Source organism: Gopherus flavomarginatus, chromosome 3 (genome assembly GCF_025201925.1).
Source record: "Gopherus flavomarginatus isolate rGopFla2 chromosome 3, rGopFla2.mat.asm, whole genome shotgun sequence".
Classification (NCBI taxonomy): Eukaryota; Metazoa; Chordata; order Testudines; family Testudinidae; genus Gopherus; species Gopherus flavomarginatus.
The window spans coordinates 75,383,833-75,403,026 of NC_066619.1; positions in this window are offsets into that span (position 1 = coordinate 75,383,833).

Sequence of the window (19,194 nt, forward strand, 5' to 3'; positions counted from 1 at the left end):
TATGGCACAGAGGCATTGCTGGCATATGATGGCATATATCACGTTGGTAGATGTGCAGATGAATAAGCCCTTGATGGTGTGGCTGATGTGATTAGGTCCTATGTTGGTGTCACCTGAATAGATATGTGGACAGCGTTGGCATCGGGCTTTGTTGCAAGGATAGGTTCCTGGGTTAGTGTTATGTTGTATAGTGTGCGGTTAATGGTGAGTATTTGCTTCAAGTTGGGGGGCTGTCTGTAAGCAAAGACTGGTCTGTCTCCCAAGATCTGTGAGAGTGAGGGATCATCTTTCAGGATAGGTTGTAGATCTTTGATGATGAGCTGGAGAGGTTTTAATTGGGGGCTGTAGGTGATGGCTAGTGGCGTTCTGTTATTTTCTTTGTTAGGCCTGTCCTGTAGCAGGTGACTTCTGGGTACTCTTCTGGCTCTGTCAATCTGTTTTTTCACTTCAGCAGGTGGGTATTGTAGTTTTAAGAATGCTTGCTAGAGATCTTGTAGGTGTTTGTCTCTGTCTGAGGGACTGGAGCAAATGCGGTTGTATCTTAGAGCTTGGCTATAGACAATGGATTGTGTGGTGTGTCCTGGATGGAAGCTGGAGGCATGTCGATAAGTATAGCAATCAGTAGGTTTCTGATATAGGGTGGTGTTTATGTGACCATTGCTTATTAGCACAGTAGTGTCTAGGAAATGGACCGCTTGTGTGGATTGGTCTAGGCTGAGGTTGATGGTGGGATGGAAATTGTTAAAATTATGGTGGAATTCTTGTAGGGCTTCTTTTCCATGGGTCCAGATGATGAAGATGTCATCAATGTCGTGCAAGTAGAATAGGGGCGTTCAGGGACGAGAGCTAAGGAAGCATTGTTCTAAGTCAGCCATAAAAATGTTGGCATACTGTGGGGCCATAGCAGTGCTGCTGACTTGAAGGTATATATTGTCCCCAAATGGGAAATAGTTGTGGGTGAGGAAAATGTTCAGCCACCAGGTTTGCTGTGGTTTCATGTTCTCTGTATGTATAAATATCTTCTTGCTGTATGTTTCAGTCTATGCATCCGAAAGCTTATGCTCAGATAAATTTGTTAGTCTATAAGATGCCACAAGTACTTCTGTTCTTTTTGTTATCAGTAAACTCCTTTAACTCTCACTGCCCTTTGGGATCATTAGCATGTTCCAGAATTAACTGCATATGTTCAGTATTGTATGAAATATAGTTTATTTAAAGGATGGGATAATAGGTAGCTTATATATTAACACTCCCCCTATTGTCATCATACAAGCTATTCTACTATGCAGGTAGTTTAAAGTAAGTTTCTGTATCCTGAAATTTGGAAAGGACTTCATAAACACACTGTATGCCATAAAAGGCATGTAATAATTTGAAAGACTTTACTGCTAACTGGGCTTTATATTGTTATAGTGCTCATACATTAAACTCACTGATTATTTAATGAATACAATTCTGGTATAGGGATCTAATTGTACTTTACAAAACCCAGTTCCCACTTAATCCGTTTATACTGATGTAGTTGCCACTGGCTTATATTGATCATTGGGGCATTTGGTTGTAAAGATCAGACTGGATATGATTCCTTTGGTTTACTGTGATATTTTCAAAAGTAGTAAATAAATTGTACAACTTTTTAGTATACAGCTTGAATTACAGGAGCCAGTTAAAGCCACTGTAAATTGATTGATTAGCTAGAGAATTCATGGTTTTTCTAAAATGGAAACTTCACTACTATGCATCTGCCTTATTTGGGAAGTTCCATGTTGAATGGATCTACCTGTAGTGAGCCTTTGGATGTTACAGTCAGAAGAGGGATTGCCAAGATTGATTCTGAACATAGAATTCACTTTATATGATGCATTATTGAATGACTATGTATGAATGTATCTGGAAATTTGACAAAAATGTATTCTTAAGTGAAAATTAAAGAGGGGAAATTGCCAACCTACATTCTTAAATAAACCGTCAGTCCCTGTTGGTATGTAGATTAATTAGTTTAAAAGCAGACAGGGGACATCTGATCCACAAAAGAGTAGTGGCCAGACACATAACAGAGAGGACCTAAATGTTCTCAAGGGGAAGGTGTACTGATAACACTGTTCTTATTGTCCATTACCCTCCACAATAATAATGCACGGAGAAGATAAGATTCATAAACACTGTATTAAGTTATAATAGAATCAATACATTCACCACTACAGATGATTTGTTACTGTTTGTATTCACATTAACTGAAATAACTCCTTTTTCATCATAACATTGCTTTGTACATTTTTTATATTTTCCTAATTTAGATTATTTGGGGTTTCGGAATTTCTAGTTCCTATCTTGCTTTAATTTCCAAGCTAATCAGCTCACCAATCTACAGTAAAATCAAAGCACCTGCTTTTCATTCATTTAAAATCCCTTAAGAGGCATATTTCAATCACATTTAATGGGTACTGCTGCTACTCACTGCCTTGTGTTGGGCTTCTCTTTTAAAAACTGACAAAAGCTCATTTCAGAGACACAGTTACCATAGAATTCAAAGTAAAGGATTAAATACAAACAGTACCCACATGACTTGATCATTGCCTAAAATAATGTACATGCCGAATATTTTAGAGATCAAGTTTGCTTTGAACTTGATTCAGTGCAACAATTTTCTTTTCACCATTTTTCTCCACTCCTTGGCAGTGAGTGGAAAATTGAAAACTTGCCCCACCTTCCTCAAGTCTTATAGAGATTAATAGTTCCTGCATCAGATGCAGAGTTAGGAAAGTAGACTTTGAAAATCAGCAGTCAGCACAGAAGGAGAGCTTCCTAGCCGCAGTAAAAACAACACTGCATTTCATTTCCCAACCAAGAAACACTGGGAAACCAATTTTATTAAAACTGTGGAAAAGCTATAACTATACATTGCAAACCACATCCACTGCCAGGAGTCCTGCTGCAGATAAATATACTGAAAGATAAAAGGAATTGTGTGTTATCAAGAATGTGATTATAAGTTAAATATATTTGGAGTGTCAGTATACGTTTTATGTATAAAAGAACTCCTTCTGAATCATGTATGGTGGAAGACCACATAGAAAACTCTCAAGCGCTCTTCACTAAGGGCCTGATCAGTGAAATCAGTTGGAAAATCTCCATTGACTTAAATAGACTTCAGTTACAGGAGCCATTTAAAGCAATTGTAAATTGACTGACTGGCTAGCAGAATTCCATAGGCTTTGAGTCAGGCCCTGAGTTGCCTGAACTGATTTTCTTTGGAGTTATGACCCGAGAAGCCATTCAGTGCCAACTAGCAGAGGGTGCCCTTAGGCCTGATACACTTATTGGTACAACACACTGTCATAATATATATTTCATGGGTGTCATGTAAGGTATTATATGTAAACTAGTGACACAATGGTCCCAAAAATCATTCCTTGATGTATGTACAGACTGTACGCAATGAGTTAACAATGTGTGCTGGAAATATGTCTTTAAAATGTGTTTGAGAGGCAGAGCATGAACCCAGCCTGCCTTAGACAAAGGAATGTGTATTTACCTGTCTTACCAGCCTGGTTACAGGCAGAGGACAATAGAAGTACATTTACGTGTAAGGTAAACAAAGCCATCAAGCTAGACAAGTGGGGAAGAAAACTGTTTAACAATCAGGCCAGAGGGCAGAAACATCAGGAAGCCTTCTTGACACAGAGCCAATAGACTGTGGGTAATGTAAGAGGGACGAAAGGACATTTTTGTTATCCATCACTTTGGGGACCATAGGGCACAGCACCCTTTGAGCCTATGAAAGCTGGATCCTCTTGACCTGAAAGGTAAGAGATGCTGGTAACTTGATATAAGTAAGAAAACTGCTTAGGCAATGACTGTAACTCGCTAAAATTAAGTTTTAGTCACTAGAAAGAGTGTATTGTTCTGTTTTCTTTATTACCGTACCTGTTTGTTTTATTCTTGCTTAGTATAACTTAAATCTCCATTCTTTGCTAATAAACTTAGCAGCAGCAAAGCTCATACCTGCTAAGGGAGAGTACTAACACAGTGGGTCACATCATAGGAGTCCACACAACCTTTGAAAGTACTGAAAATAGTTAGCTACAAAATGATTGTATCCTATCTTGTGTGTGCCTCTCAGCAAAGAGACTGATGCTCTAAACAGGTCTGCAGACCCTATTCCCTGTTTCTTATTTAATTACTTTGTAAGTATTTTGTTACCTGATCTCAAAAACCATTGAACTCTCTCTCAAATACATGGCGGGAGGATGAGATACCAAAATTTAGGAATATGTTCCTCATCTTCATTCATTAGGTAGTTTTTTCCTTTAAATAGTTTTACTATTAAAAAAACTATTTGTTTTTACTTGTCTTCAGCACATTATGGCTGATGGAAATAAGAATCTGGTTCTTAAATGTTACAATATGATTCAAAAATATAGAAATTGCCTTTAGTATCCATTCCAGAAGGGAAGCTCACTATATGGTGAAAGACTTTATCCATTTGAGCTTTCAGCTATGCTCTGTTTACAAGAGATGGTCAAAATGGTGAGTTGGAAACTTTTTATTTATTTATTTATTACAGAGCAAGGCCTATTTTTAAACCTGATATCTTGCAGAAACAGCTTTTGATGTTCTCAAAATATTTCAGTTTTTGGTCAAAATTGAAATTTTTGCAATTTTTCAATAAAAATTAGAAACATTTTGAAAATATAAAGAAGTTGTTCCAATTTGAAGCCCATGTAATGGAAACAACTTTTGAAATTTCAAAACTTTCCAATTTTTTCCACCAGTTCTACTGGTTACATATCCTTTTGTGGTACCAGCAACCAGAGAGTACATGCTTATGAAGTGTCAGAGGGTAGCCGTGTTAGTCTGGATCTGTAAAAGCAGCAAAGAATCCTGTGGCACCTTATAGACTAACAGACGTTTTGGAGCATGAGCTTTCGTGGGTGAATACCCACTTCCTCAGATGCATGTAATGGAAATATCCAGGGGCAGGTATATATATGTGTGCTAGCAAGCAAGCTAGAGATAACGAAGTCAGTTCAATCAGGGAGGATGAGGCCCTGTTCTAGCAGTTGAGGTGTGAAAACCAAGAGAGGAGAAACTGGTTCTGTAATCTGATAAATGGACACAAATCAGACATTAGGAATGGCAATATACAAAAACCTGTAGGAGAGCACTTCAACCTCCCTGGCCACACTATAGCAGACCTTAAGGTGGCCATCCTGCAGCAAAAAAACTTCAGGACCAGACTTCAAAGAGAAACTGCTGAGCTTCAGTTCATCTGCAAATTTGACACCATCAGCTCAGGACTGAACAAAGACTGTGAATGGCTTGCCAATTACAGAACCAGTTTCTCCTCTCTTGGTTTTCACACCTCAACTGCTAGAACAGGGCCTCATCCTCCCTGATTGAACTGACCTCATTATCTCTAGCTTGCTTGCTAGCACACATATATATACCTGCCCCTGGATATTTCCATTACATGCATCTGAGGAACTGGGTATTCACCCACGAAAGCTCATGCTCCAAAACGTCTGTTAGTCTATAAGGTGCCACAGGATTCTTTGCTGCTTTTACATGCTTATGAAGTTGGGCTCGTTCTTGCCTTCCCTTCAAGTTCATCTTTCCTGTAGATGTGATAGCCATCTTTGCTCCAGGGGTTGTACATAAGGGGATTTTGCCTAGAGTAAGATAAAAAAAAGTATATTATAGACTCCATGCTATGTTAAAGAGAGTGGTTCAGTTATGCATACCTTTTGAAAAATTTCTCAGGGTGCGCTTACAGGCAGGGATTCCTCAGCCTGCCTGCATCAAATCTCTGATATTAGCAGCGTGACTAGATAGATTTCAAAATTAACTTTTATCCAGTATTACCCTCAAAAGCTAAGGCTAGATCAGAAGCCCATTTTCAGAGAGTTATCTTAAAACTCCTAAAACCCCTTCCTATGATGGACTACTGCTGGAACCTATAGATCTGATTTCCTGGGGGAGATAAAAAGCTTGCTTAACAATCTCTGAAAATATTGCTCTCTCAGATCCACAAGCATACTTCTCCACTGCTGCTTCTGTGGAGGCATTGTGTTTTCCATACTGAAAGAGGGTCCATATGCCTCTTTAAAACCTTGCTTTTGGTGCTGAGATGTTTGTGAGTGGCAGCAAGTAACTCCAGGGAATGCTGAGTGGATTCAGTTGTTCTGAGATTTACATGCCAGGCTGTATGGATCTATGGCAGCAACACATTCAGAGAACTCCAGTTAAAGGTAAGTATCAAGTTAAAGATTCTTCTTTTTTAATTAAAATGTAGTTGATAAGCTCTAGTACTAAACCTCCGGGACTCTAGGAATTACAGCGGAGGACAATGAGAAAAAGCCTTGGTAAGTGATAGCTTAGCAGTTATCAATACAACTGCAATCACTACAATACAGAGAGCTCTAAGAAGAAACGCAATACTCAGTGTCCAAGGGTGCCAAAGTCAGATGGTAGATGATAAAGGAATGAAGAGATGACAGTAAACTGAAGTCACGTTAATCAGTTGCGTCAGTTACTCTTAATAGAGCTGTCTCATTCTTACCTACCTCAGTTTCTGAAAACACACGAGAACTGTATTCTGAAATTCACTCTGTTTTCTGGAATGTGTCAGTAAATATTATGCAATGGCAGGTTCACATGTTTTACTTCTTTCCACTGACATGGAGAATGTAACTGGCAGAATTTCAAGCAAACTAGAAGGGGCTCCCTAGTTTGAAATCTACTCCCAGATCCATCTCTGTGAAAAAAACACCAGTACTCCTATCTTACACTAGCTTTACTGGTACTAAAGAAGGTCATCCAAGTAGCAGGCTGAACATGTTGTTGAACAAACCTCAGTCCAAGGTGAATAATGTTGACACAGAAATGGAGTATGACTGGAATGAACATAGGAAGAAATAAAAGTTTAGTAGATTTGACATATAACAAAGCTGTATAACTTTAATCAGTTTGTGAAATGACTTGAGCCAAAATATAGACCTACTAAGTCTGCATGGCTCTTATGCCTATGGTTTCACATGGAGCATAGGCAAGGAGGAGAACAGGGAGGGACTCTGAATAGGAGAGAAAGAGAGCAAAACAGACAATAATCCTGGAAGAAAGGATAACCATGGGTTTGGAGAAAAGGGCTGTGATCATTTACATAAAATGTTGTTTAATGTGGTACTTGCAAACCAAACTTTTCAAGGGTCAGTTTGTGGGGTTTGCAAATTTGGCAGCAATTTTAGCACTGGAGTTTGCTTCATGTTTTGGATTCAGTGAACCTAAATCTCCAAATAGGCCCTACAATCTCTGCCTGGATGTTGCTGATGGTTTGCTATCCCCCCTGCTGCTGGGTCTCAACTTCTGCAAGTGCTCTTACACCCTTCCCCTTGGTATGGCGCACTGCCAACAATACAGTAGGATTTTCTGGAGAGCTAGCAGGAGCAAGGAGGACCTTCCACATCTACTGTCTTTATCCATAATATTGGGAATTTGGATAACAATACCCCATACAAAGGTGCTGCGTGACCTTTAAACATAGGTTATAACATATTTGCTAAGAGTTCACAATCGCATACTAGGGGTTATGGGGCTTTGTATCCCATAAGACTGTCTATGGACCTTCTAAACTAAGGACCACCCCACTGCACTCATAAGACAATACAACGCTGATTAAAAATAAAGAAGACATCAACGAAAGATGGTGAGAACACTTTAGCAACCTTCTCAATAGACCATCAACCGTGAATAATAATGTCCTCAATGAAATTCCACAACAACCTGCTCTGACAGATCTTGACTCTCATCCCACTATAGATGAGATTAAGAAAGCTGTTAGCCAGATGAGTTCAGGAATAGCTCCTGGAAAAGATGGGATACCAGCAGACATATACAAAGCAGCAGGTCCAGCAGCACTAGCAGCATTCCACAGCGTGATCATCAGCATCTGGGAGGATGAAAACATACCACAAGACCTCCGCAACGCTACTATTGTCTCTCTTTTCAAGAACAAAGGCAGCAAAGCAGAATGTGGAAATTATAGAGGTATATCCCTCCTCTCCGTTGGAGAGAAAATCATCGCCCGCATCATCTTGAACCGCCTAATAGCCAGCATTTCCAAGGCAAATCTACCTGAAAGTCAATGCGGTTTTCGACCTGGCCGGAGCACAGTCGACATGGTGTTTGCTGTCAGACAAATACAAGAGAAGTGCATTGAACAGAACATGCACCTGTATGCTGTCTTCACAGATCTGACAAAGGCATTTGATACCATCAACAGGGAAGCCCTTTGAACTATTCTAACACAACTTGGCTGCCCAAGAAAATTTGTCCAGATTATACGCCTTTTTCATGACAACATGGCAGGCGAAGTATTGTCTGATGGAGCCACATCTGCCACCTTCAACATTACCAACGGCATGAAACAAGGATGTATTCTCGCTCCTGTCTTATTTAACCTGTTCTTTGCATGCATCCTTAACCACGTAATGAAAGATCTGGATCGAGGTATATATTTGAAATACTAGCACAATGGTTCACTTTTTGACCTCCGTCGCCTGAATGCAAAGACTAAGACAGTGCAGAAACTCCTTCTTGAGGCACTCTTTGCTGACGACTGTGCCCTCATGGTTCACACTGAAAATGATCTCCAGCACATTGTCAACAAGTTTGCCGAGGCCTCGCAACTCTTCGGACTAACTATCAGCCTCAGAAAGACAGAAGTTCTCCATCAACCTATACCTGGATCAAATGCTTCTGTCCCGAGTATCTCCATTGATGGCACTCAGCTTAAAGTAGTGAAGAACCTGAGTAGTGTCATATCCAGTGATGGATCACTGGATAAGAGATCAATGCACGAATATCCAAAGCAAGTCAGGCACTTGGCTATCTGCGTGTCAAAGTTTTAAACCACCACAATATCCGGATGTCAACAAAACTGCTTGTGTACAGAGCTGCTGTTCTTTCATCTCTTTTGTACGGGTGTGAAACATGAACACTATATAGGCGTCACATCAAGCAGCTCAAAGCATTCCACATGCATTGCCTCTGCAACATCATGAAGATCCGCTGGCAAGACAAAGTGCCCAATCTTGAGGTCCTCGAGAGAGCCCAGATGACAAGCATCGAAATGATGATCATGAAATCACAGCTACGTTGGACCGGTCATGTCAGTTGCATGGATGCCAACAGAATCCTCCGCCAGCTTCTCTATGGTGAGCTCTCCCAGGGCATCAGGCATATAGGTCATCCATGAAAACGTTACAAGGACACCATCAAAGCCAATCTGCAGTATAGAAGTATCAAACCCAGGGACCCTGAGGATGCTGCCAGCAACAGAACACAGTGGCATGCAACAGTCAGAAATACCTGCATCACCTTTGAGGAAGACCGCTGCCAGCATCTACAAGATGCACGCGAATGACATCACAGAGCACCAGCAGTGCACAACCCACTGACAGTGAACTTCCCAAGCACCATCTGCAGCAAAATGTGCACCTCTAGAATTGGTTTGTATAGCCATCAGAGGGCACACCATGAGACCAACAATAGATGATTTGCTCAGATTTGACATCATCGGATAGATGGACTACCAAGGATCCCATTTTAAATATGAGTGGCTCTGGCATCAGGAATGCTTCTGTTCCTACAGCAGTATGGAGGTGAAGTGTGTGAATTAAATTGTTTCTGTCTCCTGAAGACCTTTTTCTGATGCTGCTCTATCAACTATCACAAGCATCTGGCTTTGAGCTGTCAAATCAAGATTGTCACCTTGGAGATGCAGCTGTATATATATGAATATCACTGATTCCTGTGGTGGTTTAATTAACATTCTGAATGTTACTTTAACATAGTACATTTTTGTGGTTTAATTTTGGAGTAGGGCTTGTTTTGGTGAAATGTCTTGAACTCTTTTTGTTATACGTGAACAAACACAAGCTAAATTTCTTGTTCCAAGCCTAAATTGAGAAAGCCTGTTAGACAAAAATACGCAACGGGGCGCTCCTATAAAACAGTTATGGTTAACCCCGGGTCAGAATTTGAGTTAGAGAACATGTGGAAAATAACTGTGTAAACTTTTCACAGTTCACTTAAAGCTTTATAAGGCATTCTACACTGCACAGTGCAGCGCATTAAGCATTTAAAAACAGTTAAGTGTTGTGTTCTGTTATTTGGCCATGTGTTTTCTGTCATCACTACAGCAGCATGTTATCAATTTTATTTATTTTTTTAATGAAGTTAGAAAATGCAAACTTTTAAGTTCACTTATAAAGGTGTTTGAGCAGCATGCTATGTGCATACTGCAATTTACTTTGCTCCTTCTGGAGTCAGCATGTGGGACACCTTACCCAAGCAGTCGTCATTACGCAATGGCTTAATATTGCTCCAAAGAAATTCAGAGGGCAATTTCAAGTGTTACCTCCCACTATGATTAGTGCTCCTCAGGAATCATATGGTATAATATTTCATTTTCTTTCAGTTCCCACCATTGCAGCAAAGTTGAACCCTTCACATTGTATAAAGCCGTTTACGTGGGAAGGGAAGCTATCCTGGTGATGCTGATGTGCTGCTGCACTGGCAATTGACCTATATTTCACTGACGAGGCATTTTAAAACAAATGCTCCCAGTAGCTGAGATCTGGATCTCAATGCAGCATACACAAAGAGATAATTTTCCAATACACAACCCCCTTGTACATGAATCAGGGTCAGAAGCATTCACCAAGCTATTTTGTCCAACTATATGTTGGCCCTCGAATAGCCTTCAGCCCTCAAATATTAAGGCATCAATCCTGTTCCTTCTGAAGTCAATGTTAAAGCTTTCATTGGTATCAGTGATGCAATATTAAGTACTTAATATTGGGTATTAAGTTCAGCCTGAAGTAAATTTTAATTTGAATAACTGCAATAGGCAAAGTTCCAAAAAGTGTTGCACTTCAATTTCGGTAACACAGAAAGTTCATCTACTGTCCAAATCTTAATCAAACCCATCAAAGCTGCACTCGGTGCAAATGCCATCCCACGTGCAGACCTCCATTACCTTCATCAATGTCTGCCCTAACTACCCTCCATCTGATCTCACAAGGCTCACAAAACCCTCCTGTTTTGTTGTGTTGTGGTAACTTTGTATGAGCACTGCACATAAACAGGTAACATTGTACAGATCCCATCTCTTAACATTTTTCATGCCATCAAAGACTGTAAAATTTAGACCTTGAAAAGATAAAAAAAGATGTAATTTGATAGTTAAGCACTCAGATACCAAGCCATTTTGTAACAATAAAGTAAATAATTTATGTGCTGCTTACAATAGATGCAGTTATTATTATGTATTACCTCACACACACAGAGCTAGGAGTAGATCCGGATTCTTCAGCTGAAAGAATGCAGGCCTCTACAACTCAATCTAAAGGTGAGCTCCCATAACAGCTGACAGTATTTGTGGATAATCTAAGCACTATATCCAGATGCAGAGATGCTCTTTTCCCAACGTATGTATTATATAATTTTTTTAACATTAGCTTTAATAGAATTTCTAAGTCATTGTCCACTAATCCAACCTCCAATCAGTGGGGGGGAGGGGTGTTGAAGGAAATGGTCCCCTTCTTGCACCGTCCTCTGAAGCATCTGGTAATGGCCGTTGTCAGTAACAGAATATGAAACTAGCTAGACCTGGCCTGATGCAGTATGGTAATTCATAAATTTCTATGTTCATATTCTTCCTAGGGGCCAACCATTAGAGAGCAATATTATTACTGACACAAAGCCAATTCTTTACATACAGCTTGCTCAACTGTTTATTTTATTTCAAGATCTGTATCATTTAAGGAGGTTTTCACTTTCTCTCTGTTTTACATTCAAAAATTTTATAGTGCCACGTTTTGTCTGAGAATTTGAGAAGACAGTTAGATCCCATTGCAGACATGTGAAACATACCACAAAATTTGAAACTCATCCAACAAGTTCTTTGACTATTGGTGGGAGGTAAGATAAGATTTTTATCCTGCTCAGATTTTAGTTTTTGCTTTTGTAAATTTAACTCAGAGTTTTAACATTGAATTTGTGTGTGTGTGTATTAGAATGATAAATATTAATAGATAACTTTAAGCAATACCACAACAGGCACTAGGGGCACCTAACTAAATATACATCAAGAATAAACTACACTCTCTCTCTTGTCTCTCCAGAACAAGGCTGAGGAACTTTCAGTACCAGAAGCTTACCTCTTGTGTGGATAAAGGAAAGATTTCAGTATCCAAGGTTGTCAGTCCACCTGTTACTATTACTAAATTCACTGTTATAATGTAAAAACAAAAAAACAAAAAACACGATGACAAGGCTGGATAACTTGTGCTACAGGGTGAAAATATATTTAGTTCATAAGTATTCTAAATGCTATAGTTAAATGTAATACGGGAAGAAAGATATTTAATATTTTAAAGTATTATTTCAGCTGTCAAGCCAATCATGATAAATCTAAAGTTAATGCAGATTGGTTCTCTGCACCTAAAGTCACTCTATAGACTTCAGAGCACACTGAACATTATTTGCCAACATTACAGAGAAAGCAACAGAAGCTTAATCAATTAAAATAGATCAGGGATCTAATGAAAGGCAATACATTCAGAGGAAGGTGGCTTGCTCAGCTGGTTTCCATTTAATCGCATTAGCAATACAAAGCTCCACTGTAAGAAAAATGTTTTTTGCAAAGAACAAAAAATATCTCAGGAATTCCACACTGATACAATTGTTTGCTTGCTATAAGAAAAGAAGAAAGTGTTTAAATATAATATTCACATTATAACATTTTAAGACAGTTTCACTTTATTTCTGTTTCCTATATTGAAACATTCTTCAGACTATTCATTAGATGTGGGGCTACATAAAGTCAAGATCTGGATTTCAGACACTCCAAAGTTTGAAGATATTTGGATTTGGGGTTTTGGCTTGGACCCATCTCTACCACAACTTCTATCTTACATTTATCATTTACATTTAGCACCTTTAATCCTGAATAACCCCTAAAACTTTGGCCAGATTTTCAGATGTATTTAGACACATAAAGAGGTAGACAGACACCTAGTAGGATTTTCAAAATCACTGGAGCAATTTGGGAACTAATTTATCATTGACATCTCTGATCCCATACACCAATTCTGCGCTCATCTGACCCATAGGGCAGGCCTTGGTGTAGATTACAATAGCCCCATGGCCATGCTACAATATCTCAGTTTGTAACAGTAACCTAGGCACCAAAATTCCATCTGGGCATTGCTGAAACACATTTCAGGCTTGCCTCATCCCTCTCTTCTACTTATTTGGAGGCCAACAAGAGGCGCAAAGAGCCAGCCATGCCAGCTCTACATCAGCCACAGATTCCCTCATGCTGAGGGAATTCTCAGTGCCCAATTTATGGCAGCTTTACAGCTGTTTTGCACCACAAGAAAGTAAGAAAGGAGCCAAAGCACAGTGATGTATTGCATCCAGCTTAACACTATGGGAAATTAGGGTTTGTCTCCTTCAACATTACCTTGGATTCTGTCCAACCTGCATTCCACCATTTGCACTGCACTCAAACTGATCTCACCAAGGTTTCTGCTAAACTCTTCCTGGCCAAATCTCAGGTTCTGTACTTCATCTTCATTTTCTTTGACTATTCCACTACACCTGGGCAAAACTCAATATTCTGAGTCCATAGGAAATTTCAATACTTCAGAATTTCCTGCGAATGATAAATTAAGGGAAAAAAAAGGGAAACATCAACACATGGCATTACTAAAAGGAAAGATTCTCCCTGGGACCTCATCGGTTGCTAACTGAAACTGGCATGATAAGAATCACGTCAATTTCAGTTAGCAACTGTCAGGATCTGAGGCCTCATGACAGCTGGCTCACCAGGCTTCCAGAGTCAGGCAGCCCAGCGAGCCAGCTGGCCAAAGAGTCTGAAAGCCCTTGGGACCTTGGCTAGAGGCAGCCCACAAGGTAGGGCTGCCCAGAGCTGCAGAAGCCCACTCCAGTACTTTGAGGCTTCTGGCTCCATGGCAGAGAGCCTGGAAGTCCTCAGAGCCCTAGCTTGAGGTACTGTTGGAACCCTGCCTGCAGTTTGTCACAAGTTTGTTGAGCCCAATATGTTTTCATAAAACTGCAGGTTTGATGAATCAGCATTTTCCCAACCAGCTCTATACTCCACCATTTTCATCACTGTCAGTCATATCCTCCTCAACATCTTATCCTCCTTTAACTTTTGTGATAATCTCCAGGATCTCCTCCAGCTTCTGTTTTTGCTCCCTCAATGTCTCTTTTGGCAATTCCATGAATCTGCCATTCTCTGTAGAGCAGCCTGCTTCCAGGCATCTTTCACATTCCTCTGAAGCCTATGAGACTGCTGTCTCTTGACGACAGGATTAAATAGTATATTTTCTGTCGCTGTACGGCACTTCCTTCCTTCCTACGTTCTGATCAACAACTGCGTTTTTGGCTAACATGGACTCCATTTAATTTAAATATAACTCATTAAGAATTTGATGAAATGTAAACCAGTTCTTTGAAACACTGGAAAAAATCATCTAGATGCATTGTGGAAAAGATCCAACTTGCTGATGGTTGAACAGTTGCTGGGGTTGGAAACATTTTATACTGTAGTAGCATTTTCTGGTTACCAACTGGTGATCAAAAGACAAGTTATTTTTAGTGACCCATAGAAAATCCTAACACATGAGGCTTTTTGTGTTCTGAGCAGTAAGTACTTCTTGAACTAAAATCACATACTGTAATCAGTCTGTCAGGTCTTCCCTAGCACTGCAGCAGTTTACACTGGATATAGATGAAGGCTATGATTTTACAGCCTAATCCACATCAGTACTCCTTTGTTGCATGCAACTCCTTTGTTACCTTAACGTAATTAATTGTGAAATTAATGAAATATCACAAAAATGTCTATGATTGCAACATTTCCAGTCCATCAAGAACTAGGAAATACCAGAAGTCACATGGGGAAGCTTGGGTAGTTTTATTTATTTATTTATTGTGAGATTTCCTACCTAATTAGTCCAAATAAGTATAACCTTGAATGTTCATTCAAATGAAAAAAAAATTTTGAGGTTCACTACTGAATCAGAATTACTCATGTGGGAAAGACTTGAAGGCCCTAGAATCCACATTTTTGCAGCAGCTAAATCCCTTAGACCATCACAGCATGTTTTGTGCTCTGCATCTCCCTCTAAAAGCAGGGGACTATGGCCATGCATCACTTAAACACATTAAGCAAACTAATGCTGACATAAGCCTTCCGTACTGGAAAGGACAGAACATTTGAGATAACATAAGGACTGACCTGTACCTTCACCCAAAGTTAGAACCTCTTTTGAGGCACCAAAAAGTCACATTGAATTTTTCCTTTGTTTCATTTTCATGTGCTTCTACACTTCCTGGTTTGGGGTTGGAAGTGAAATTAATGAAATATCACAAAAATATCTATGATTGCAGCATTTCCAGTCCATCAAGAACTTGGAAAGACCAGAAGTCACATGGGAAAGTTTGGCGGTTTTGCAGGTGGTTTTATTTTTGAGATTTCTTACCTAATTAGTTCAAGTAAGTATAACCTTGAATGTTCATCCAAATCAGAAAAAAACATTTTGAGGTTCAACCATGACTACTTACAATACTCTAATACTGCATTATGACTTTATATCACGAGACATGAACACCTGGCTACTGCATAGCTTGTAACATGAAATTCATAAAAGTAAACTGCATAATGTTTTCTTAAGATAATCAGCTAACACTTTAAAAGGACTATGTTGCTGAAATCAAGGTTTTGCATCATGTCCTTGCTTTCAGCTTTTCATTTTTTTCTTTCTTTTTGAACTCTCAGGAAAGTACAGCTGAGATGCAGCATCTATTTCTCAGTAGGATCCTACTGAAGGCTTTCTTATTGCAAAATCTGGAGACTGAGAAAATGTCAATTATTGCATCTCTTAAGTTTCTTTAAAAATATTTACATACCTTCCTCCCCAGGTCCTCTACTAACCTACTCTTTACTGAGAACAACCTTTCCATTTGGTTATAATACATTGGATATGGCTTTTTTTTTTGCCTACTTAATTATTTATAATTCTAGAAACTTTCAACAAGAATGTCTCAACAGTACAACCTTTACAGGAAACACACACATTATGATAGTCCATAGAAAAACAATGTCATGCGGTAGTAACAGGACTAGCCTAAGCAACAGTGCAAGAGACCAGATGTGAATTTCCCTAAAGGTATATGTGGGGACAGGGTAAATCTGTTCTTTGGGAAAGGTCTATTTCTTCAAGAGATATCTCCGATTCATTTAATGTATACATACACAGAATGGAGGATGGTTCACATGTAATAGGAGAGCTATGTTCTAAACAGCATTTCTTAATAAGCTGTGTCTGCCTTCTTCCAGTGGTGGAAGTATGATGAATATCTCTGAGACACAATTTAATATTGCAGAACTTCAGGTATCAGCAGGCACCCTGCTGTCTGTATTTTCACAACTGTAGTTTTTCTTCCTGTAACATTTTTTATTTGATTAATTCTCCAGCTAGTAACTAACCAACTCTTCCATTTTTCATCACACATCATTTTTTCATGGAAGTGCAACCTTTCTTTTTCTTCCCTGTTATCCCAATGTCTTTTTTTAATTTAAACTGATCATTTTATCTTCTATTTCCCGAAACAATTTGAGACACTAGGAGACTGTCTGTGGTCCAATATTTAACTCCCTATTCAGGATGCTTAGAAGAAAATTACATGTCACTGCTGCTCTCTTCCCCGCCCCCACCCATTTCATTTAAATTTATTTAGAAGTTGTACAGAAAAGCCAATGAAGTTGCACATATGCAGGTTATTTTTATGATTTTACTGAAGGAATGAACATTTGTTATGAAAATCTTTAATAGTTCTAATCACAAAATATAATATATTGTTATATTATTGTATATTAATATTTTTGTTTTGCAGTGGCACCTACCGGCCCTGTGGCAGCCCACTCAGGGCAAGATGACTCATACAATGAGCTCTGCCTCAGTTCTTTAATAATTAATTAAACTTTAAACTTGCCTTTAAACTTGTAACCAAACAAAAAAGTGACCACCTGATCCCAGCGCTTAAACAAAGGCCCTGACTGGTCAGAGTTCCAGGACAGTACTGAGGAGGTCCACCCAGAACTCTCTCAAGAGGAAGCAGTCAAGTCATCTTGACTTATCTTAATTGGTTAACATGTCTTCCTGGTCCTTTTAGTCCCCTGGAGGGCCAAGTCTTGTTGGTACCCAGGTCTGATCGGGGGTTGGGGGGCGGGCGGTGTTTCCCTAGGCAAAGGGTTTTAGGGCACTTATGATTCCAGTAGGGGACAGAAGATCTGATAGACCCTATCACTGGCCCCACTAACAAATTGGGCCCCCAATGTGCTAGATGCTGTAGACACAAGAGAAATCTAAACACATATTTATATTAGGGCCAGATCTCCAGTTCACTCAAGCTGTGCTTTATCCAGTGAAGTAGGAAGAGTGGGGACAAAGGTGGCTTTAACCAACCAACCATGTTTTCTTAAAGAGACAAGGTGAGTGAAGTAATATCTTTTATTGGACCAATTCTGTTGGTAAAAAAGACATGTTTTTGAGTGACACAGATCTCTTTTTCAGGTTTTCTTATGTCGATTATCCTGGCTGGAAGTGTTATCCATACTCCAATTTAATTTCTGCCTTCCATTTGAGCTCAGAGAGACAAGGCTCATATCATTCTTACAACTGCTTCCTACCCAGACTAGTACTCTGTGCTACACATGAATTATTGACAGGTTGATGGCAGTCTGTCACAGAAGCTCACATCATCATCTTCTCTTAATTCTGTTCTGCTCCAGGGTTGCCCTTTCTGTGGAACTCATTATATGATGAAGTGAGCAGACAGTAGTAGGCTGATACTGATGTGAGGGCTGACTTCAGCAAGCAGTCATTGCTCTGGAGGTGCCTGACAGCAGTGGTCAGTAAATAGTAGGCTGCCATTGCATTTTGAAATAAAAATATTTTGTTCATTCAGGCTTGGATTTATGTACTATTCTAAGCCCTGCCCCTCTCAGGAAATTCACCACCGAAGTTCAAGCTGCAGAGAGGTGCCTGTCTTTATTTGGAATCCACAACTGTGAACCGGGATCAGATATCTAAGACACTTCTTGAAAGAAAGGTGGCCGCCAAAAGGAGCACAAAAGGGGCCAGCAGCAAAAGGACAAGAAGAAGGCAGGCAGCCTCTCTTACAGAACATTCTGGTATGGATCTCTCTCAATTTCTCCAGATGAAGCCACTTTGTACAAAATACTTAAATATGCATTGAGCCAGTGAGAATGACTCTGTAGTCCAATAGGCACTCACTTGAGAGGTAGGAGGCATCTGTTCAAAATCCTTCTCCCCATCAGATAGATGGAGGAATTAACCCAAGATCTCACATATCCTGGGTCCATGACCTAATTACTGGGATAAAGGAGGACATATGTACCAGCTTGGGTCCCACAAGTAAGATAGCAGGACAACGCCTAGTTTGAAAATCCCATGGAAGCTTAGGTATGAGAAAGGCAGTGACTGCCAAGTGGGGTCAGGACTGACGGAGCTATGTGTATGCCCAGATGCCAAAACATAGGCACCTAGGGCACTTTCACAGCAGAAACTTAGCTGCTGAGAGACTTAAGGTGCCTCCAGGGATAGGTGGCAGCTGAGCAAGGAATTTTGTGACTGCTACTGGTATGTAAATTTTGGATTTAGATGCATAAGTCTAAGGCCACGTCCAGACTAAGTATTAAAATCGATTTTAGATAGGCAACTTCAGCTACGGGAATAACGTAGCTGAAGTCGAATTTCTAAAATCGAGCTACTCACCCGTCTGGACGGCGCGACATCGATGTCCGCGGCTCTCTGTGTCGATTCCGGAACTCCGTTCGGGTTGATGGAGTTCCGGAATCGATGTAAGCGCGCTCGGGGATCGATACATCGCGTCCAGACTAGACGCGATATATCGATCCCCGAGCAATCGATTTTAACCAGCCGATGCCGCAGGTTAGTCTGGACGTGCGCTGAGTTACATGCCTAAGCCTCTTTGTAAATCTAGCCCAGAGAAACTAAGTAACTTGCCCATATCGACACAGAAAGCCACAGAAAACAAAGCAGGGAAATGAAT